Here is a 7871-nt window from a genome sequence, read left to right on the forward strand (position 1 = left end):
CAGTCCTGAATATGGTCACAATGATATGTGTTTCGTAGCAGCAACCTGTTTGATGTGAATTGATTGACCAATCAACAAATATTTAAGGGACTATTTGCTAGGTATTATTATAGAAGATATGAGTATTAAGTAAGGCATTTTCTTCCATTAAGGACCTTGCATTCTATTTCTGAGCTGGAGACACAACCTTCACCCCACCTACCATAGTGGATGATTTTTTTGTTTTAGTTACCAAGCCTTGGACTAATAATGTTCTTGACTCTCAGTCTGAGACTCCTTCTTCTTATAAAAATATGATCAGTGGAAGTGAAGCAGTTACTGGAAAGTATCAGAAGTTACCAAATTTTCTGATCCTGCCTTGTATGAATATGCTTTCTTCAAAGATAAAGAAAAGAAAAATATTTCTCTTTTGTTTTATATCATCCTTTATGAGCCTAGCCTTTTCCTACCTAGGGAGTCATCTCATATAACTAAGAGTTTTTTGAAAAGGAAAGAGAAAAAAAAAGCCATTGAGCAAAACCAACTGAATTAAAATGTGTACAATATTCTATATCCGTAGTTTCTGACCTCTGCAAAGAAGAGGGCTCTCTGCACCTGCTTTCAATCACTGCTGCAAAAAAACCCCAAAATACCAAAAACCATTTGAAATCAGTTGGCCTCAGAAAAGATGCCTAAAGGTCTGCCATGTGTGTGCACCAGATTTCAGTATTTCCTACATTGTTGTGTCTATGTGGATGCGTGAGTACTCCTGCCTCCTGTGGTTTAGATTCTTCCAGTTCATGCTTCTCATGCTGTTGCGTTGACATATGAATCTAGTCCTATTGCCTCGCTCTGTTGAGCTGAAATGCCTCAGCTATGGACATAGAGCATCCTGTAGTTGTTCTCTCCCCCTCAAATCTTTCCCCATTCCCCTATATTCTCCACTATGTACCTCCAGAATAAAAGATGAAATCACCTCTGGTTTACAAACCTAGACCCTTTCTATCTTTCCAACAATCTTCCATTTTGTTTCCCTCTGGTTACCCTGTAATTGAGCAATACTGACCTTCTTTGTTCCTTCCACTGAAAGCTCCTTCCCTTAGCCTTTTCACAGACTCTCTCCCATGCTTGGAATGCTCTCCCCTCTTCATTTCTGCCTCCTGGCTTCCTTCATGTCTTGGCTCAAATCCTACCTTTGGCAAGATGCCTTCCTGCCCTAATGCCTATCCAATAAGAATATCTTTCATTTGAACTGATGTATGTATGTATGTGTGCATAAATATAAATGTAAAATATACATAAATATATATGTATACATACATGCATGTGTGTACATATACATATATATGTATGTATGTATGTATATATAATGTGCACAGCTGTTCAAATAATGTCTCTCCCATTAGAAGGTGAGCTCAGTAACAAGGGTAGGGGCTAAATTTTGTTTTTATTTTTAGCCTCTCTGCCTTAGGCACTATGTTGAGTTTTCTGAATATGAATAAGAAAAAAAATCTGCCCTTAAGCAGCTTACAAACTATTGAAGGAAGACAAAGCACTAAAGCAAGCAGAAAATGGGCAGGGAGAAGATAGGACAGATGTTCAAAGAAACCAAAACTAAGTAGAGATTCTGGGGGAGAAAGGAGAGTTGCCTGGAAAATGCTGACACTTTCGAGTCCTCTACAAAAGGAAGGCTTTGGGAGGGGTTTCTGACACCACTCTCCAGCACTCCAATCAGAAAGGTGAAACAAGTACGGCTTTGACAAGTTGTAGACTATGTAAATCTGAGTCAATCTGCTTGGTGATGAGATTTCTGGAGATCACCTTATCCTGGGGTGGTGCCATACTGTTCCAACTGGGAGTTACTTGCATAATTTGAATAAAACAGATTATATTCTTCCTGACTGAGCAACTTCACTACTTATTCTCAATAATGAAATTCACTTTTTTTCTTTCTATCCAAGATTTTGTTTCTAAGTCATCTTTTTTTTGCCTCTTTACTGTGATTTTTAACAAGAACAAATATAAAAATTTCAATATACACAGGAAAGAAAACAGGATTTTACATGAAAGTGTGAATTTTTATTATATACACTTTTAAAAGTGTATATGATAATTAATATAATAGTAACAAAATTATCCTGTTGATACATATCCCCTTAAGAATTCCCTCTTGTTCTATTCAGAGTATTTTAAAATGTTTCATTAAAGCTCTTTTCTTTTGCAATAACAAATTTACACGTTAGTTATATCTGACAAAAATATATATGTCCCATTTTTTACCTCCATACCATTGCCTCTCTATCAAGTGGAAGAAAACATGTTCCTTTATTTATGTTTTTGAAGTCATGAATCATTATTTCATTTACCAGAACTCCTCTTTCAAAGTTTTTCTTTTTTTATCCTTTACATAATTACTATGGCGATTGTATAAGGAGTTCTCCTAGTTCTACTCATTTCACATCTACTCATACAAGGCTTCTAGGATATCTCTGGAGCTTTTCATGTGTAATGGCAAAATGACATTCCATTATATTCATGTGCCATTATTTGTTCAACTATTTCCTTACTCTCGGATACTCATTTTGTTTTACTGCAAGAAAATATGAAGTAGATATTAGTGTTTGTACATGTATCTTCTTTTTCCTATCTTTGATTTCATTAGAATATATATGCAGACAAGCAAATTTAGTGACTTTTGGGACCAATTAACAGCTCCACTAACAATATATTTGTGTGCTTCTCCCGTCACAATTCCTCCAGTTTGTTAGCTAAGATAGCAGTAACCAATAAATTTCATCTATGGTTTCTCAAAAACCAAAGTCCCTTACGGAGAGCAGGGTCTTTTATAGTCACCTTCTGAATTTGTTGCTCATGTTTTTCAGTCATGTCCAATTTTTCATGACCTCTTTTGTTTTCTTGGCAAAGATCCTGAACTGGTTTGCCATTTCTTTCTCCAACTCATTTTACAGGTGAGGAAACTGAGGCAAGCAGGGCTAAATGACTTGCCCAGGGTCACATAGCTAGTAAATGTCTAAGGTAACATTTGAACTCAGGTCTTTCTGACTCTAAGCCCAACACACTATCCACTGTACCACCAAGCTACCCCTTTGGGACACCCCCACACTCTAATCACAGACAAGATGTGATTTGAATTATGAGACAAAGGCAAAACAATCTAGATTGGAGCTGTCATCTCAGTTCCTCTCTATTACAGGATTGAGAGATGAGATTAATTTTTTAAATTAATTAATTAGTTTGTTTTCAGTTTTCTACAATCACTTCCATATACCTTAGATTTTTTTCCCCTCCCTCTTTCTCTTTCCCCCATCCCTCCTCCCTCCCCAAGATGGCATGTGATCTTATATAGGTTCTACACGTACATTCTTATTAAATATATTTTCATCTTAGTCATGTTGCATAGAAGAATTAAAATGAATGGGAAAAACCACAAAACAAAACAAAACACAAGAGAAAATAGTCTGCTTCATTCTGCAATCCAGTTCCATAGTTCTCTCTCTGAATGTGGAAGGCATTTTGCCTCAAGAGTCCATTGGGAATTTTTTAGGTCCTGGCATTGCTGTTAAGGGCTAAGTCTACTAGAAAAATTCCTTGCACACTATGGTTGCTTCTGTGTACAAAGTTCTCCTGGTTCTGCTCCTTTCACTCAGCATCAGTTTATGTAAGTCCTTCTAGGTCTCTCTGAAATCTTCCTGTTCATCATTTCTTATAGCACAATAGTATTCCATTACATTCATATACAGTAACTTGTTCAGCCATTCCCCATTTGCAGGGCATCCCTTTGATTTCCAGTTTATGGTCACCATGAAGAGTGCTGCTATAAATATTTTTGTACATGTAGGACGCTTTCCCATTTTTGTGATCTCTTTGGGATACAGTCCTAAAAGCAATATTGCTGGGTGAAAGGGTATGCACATTTTTGTAGCCCTTTGGGTATAGTTCCAAACTGCTCTCCAGAATGGTTGGATCAACTCATAGCTCCACCAACAATGAATTGGTGTTCCAACTCTTCTACATTTTCTCCAACATTTGTCATCTTCCTGTTTTGTCATGCTAACCAATCTGATAGGTGTGATGTGATACCTCAGAGTTCTTTTGATTCGCATCTCTTTAATCAGTAGTTATTTAGAGCATTTTTTATATGACTATAGATAGCTTTAATTTCTTCCTCTGAAAACTGCCTGTCCATATCCTTTGACCATTTATCAATTAGGGAGATGAGATTAGTTTTTAGGAGTAATTCTCAGGTGTTGGGATTAATCTGCAGGGCACTGGAGTTATTACTGTAGCTTAAATTGAAGATTTGACCTTTTAAGTTAATCAAGATTCTCCCAGGAATTCAGGTCATGAGGGTTAGGAACAGTGGAAGGGAGCATTATATCCAGCCCAATTAAGTCTTAAAACAGAATTAAATTAATTTTCAATTTCAAATTACTGCATTAATTTGAAGTTCATTTCTTCTGTAGTTTGAAATGTTGGCATCGACCTTGGATCATAGGATCATGAATTTAGAAGTAGTAGGAATCTCAGGAGTACCTAATTCAATTCCCATATTTTATAGATAGGCGAACCTAGTTCAAGTTAACTTAGTAAAGATTCAATGACAATGACTTGTACAACATCACAAAGGCATCAAATGTCAGGGTTGGGATTTGAACTCAAGTTCTCTGACTCCAGAGCTAGTATTGTTTCCACTATCATGAACTCCTTTCTGTTATGCTACTTTTTAGCTTTCTAACAATTTCCTCCCCCTCCCACCAATATGCAGGTTGGGTGACTCAAAGACTATAACTCTGGACCTAATATCGGAAGATCTCAATTCAAATCTAGCCTTAGACACCTACTAACTGTATTGAGACTTAGACATTTACTAGGCAACTCATTTAACCTATTTGACTTAATCCACTGGAGATGGAAATGGCCCATCATGATCCAATATCTTTGCCAAGAAAGCCCCAAGGACAGTACTGACATATTATTCCTTGGATCACAAGGAGTTGGACACAACTGAAAGACAACAGCTCCCAAATTCTGTTCACATCCTTTTGTTTCCCCCTAGTGATCAACTATTCTATTTTTTCCATCAGTACTGAATAGTTTGAATGACTGGTTTTGGAGTATACTTTAAGATCTTAAATACTTCCCAGGGCTTCCAACAGATCCTGCGACCTTTTCCCTCTGAGTACTGTGCTGGCTCCTGCCCCTGCTTACCTTGGTGGCTAGGGGATCAGGAGGTGGCCTGGGTGTGGGTGGGAGAGGAATAAGCCCCTGCAGGATGATGTCTCAGTACGTGGAACCCCTGGAGTTGAGCAACAAGACATTGAATCTTTTTTGTGTGTGTTTTATTTTTCCCAACATATGCTGGGAAAAATCTCTATGAAATTCCAGTGTGGGGCTGAGAGGGTGGAGTTGGGTGGGGGTATTTGGGGAAATAAGAATTGGGTCTTGGAGCAAAAAAATAATTGCTGACTACCCTCTTGGTTGGTGATGGCTGAGTGTGGGGGTTGCTATAGGGAAAATGGACCAAAAATGGAAGGATCAGTACAGTTTCACAGAAAAATGCCTTGTGTTCTGGGATTGGGGTTCTGGTTTGGGGTGATTTAGTGTCAGGTAATTGGGACTGTTCATCCAGATGCAAATGCAGCTACTTTGTCTCTGTAAACCAGGCTGGGAAACTGAACTCTAATAAACCTAACTGTCTTTGAGGATTGCTGGTACTTTAAAGGAGAGCTACTATGAGAATTGGAGCTGTGAGTTTGGGGGGAGACACGAAAGTGTGGGATCCCCAAACAGACTAGGGAATTTTTTCGGTATTTGAAATAAAAACAACCACAAAAAAGTAGATCTTTAGATCTTGGATCTAGTTGTCTTTATTTCCTTTTAAAAAAAATTATTGCTCTTGAAATTCTTGATTATTTTTTTTTCCTCCAGATGAATCTTTTTTTTTCCAGTTTGGAAAAATATGATAGGATACTTGTAAGTTAATTTATGTCATACTACCCTCATTATCACATCAAAACAGGCCATGAACCATTGACAACTTTTTAACTATTTAACTCCTTTATTTCTGTGAAGCGAGCTTTGTAGTTGTATGAGATATATAATTCCTGAGCATCTTATTGGTGGATTCTGGATCTGATGTTTTTACTGTTCTATCTACTACTCCTTCTTTCATTCCTTCCTTAATATTGATGAAGACCTAATTTATTTAAACAGCTAAACTTCATTATGCTATGAAATTTATGGAATGAAATTTCAGGATACAAAGTATATACAGTTGAGGTACTTAATAAGCTCACTTTTTTTTATTCAATACTTTGGCAAATGTTTAAAGCACTATTTTTCAGATACTTATACTTTTCCTTCCATTTGACTTTTCAAGTCCTTCTCAGAAGCCTTGATCCTTAGATTGTAGTTCTTCTGGTTGGTTTACTTTATTTTCTACTTTGTTGTTGATTAGTCATGTTTCAGTTGTGCCAGACTCTTCATGAACTCATTTAGGATTTTCTTGGAAAAGATACTGGACTGGTTTGTTACTCCAGATACATATAACCTAGGTAAACATGGTTAAGTGACTTGCCCAACGTCATGCAGGTAGTAAGTGTCCAAGACTGGATTTGAATTCAGGAAGATGAGTCTTTTTTACTTCAAGCTGGGCACTCTCTCCACTGTGCTACCTAGATACCTAAAGGTTGCCTTTAGTTCCCATTTGGTTCCTAGAAGGGGATGAGGTGATTTTTTCTTCTTTTCATCTTTCTGGTTTTTATAGCATGGTGTAGGAAAAAGAGAGAAGGAAAACTAGGATTCAGATTTTGGCTTTGTCCCTTACTGGCCCTATCACCTTGAGTAAGTCAGTCTTTATTTCCTAGGTTGTAAAATGAAGCTGTCAAACTAGATAGTGTGTAAATTTCCTTCCAACCCCAATTCTATGATAAAAGCTCCATAGTGGCTACACTCTAGGCTCTTGAATTTTGGATCAACCATCATATGCATAATCTCCATCTCTTCTTTCCCCATATGTCAGGATATTTTAGCATCTGTACTACTCTAGCTGTTTTTGTTGTTGTAACATTGAAAGTAACTGTGCTGTTGGAGTACCTCATCCTCAATTTTCTGTTCAGCTTTTCTATATTTATGTATTAAAAAAATTACTCTCTAGTTTTCTGTAGTGCCAATATTGGGTAACACCTACTATCTCTCCTAACTTGAGGGTACCCTTGTTCTTCCAACCTAGGCACATTAAGAGATTATACATGTACACACAAATATACCCCCTACTCCCATCCCCACCCCCATCCCCATTAAATATATATAAATATGTATGTATGTATGTATGCATACATATATATATAAACACATACATAAACAATAAATAAACAATTGAGAGGTACATGCACATATATACATACAAACATATAAAAACATACATAAACATGTATATTATCTATTTGATTTTAAAGAAAATTTCAATAGGCTTTCATTAAATATTTTGAAATACTCAATATTCCACATTTGGAGTTTCTCCAGAGACATTTGAGTCCCTTCCCCTTTTTTGCCATTGAATTTGACACTGGAAATTCATAGAATCTTAGATTTAGGGCTTGAAAGGAGCTTAGAGGTCATTTAGTTCAAGTCTCATTTTATAAATGAGGAATAATTATTTTTAACAGCTGCATGGAATTTGGCTTATGAATCCCAAGTGACTTTCATTTGGGGAGTTTTAGAGGAACAGTTCTGATCCAGACAATGAATCCTTGTGTATTCTTTGACTTCTTTCTATCTTGTGTGATAACTTTATGTGATGTAATTAGCATTACTACATGGATTGTTTCAATTTGGATAATAGGGAAAACAACCACCAAGGACTTTCACTG

The sequence above is a fragment of the Notamacropus eugenii genome, chromosome 3, assembly GCF_028372415.1.
Source record: "Notamacropus eugenii isolate mMacEug1 chromosome 3, mMacEug1.pri_v2, whole genome shotgun sequence".
NCBI lineage: Eukaryota > Metazoa > Chordata > Mammalia > Diprotodontia > Macropodidae > Notamacropus > Notamacropus eugenii.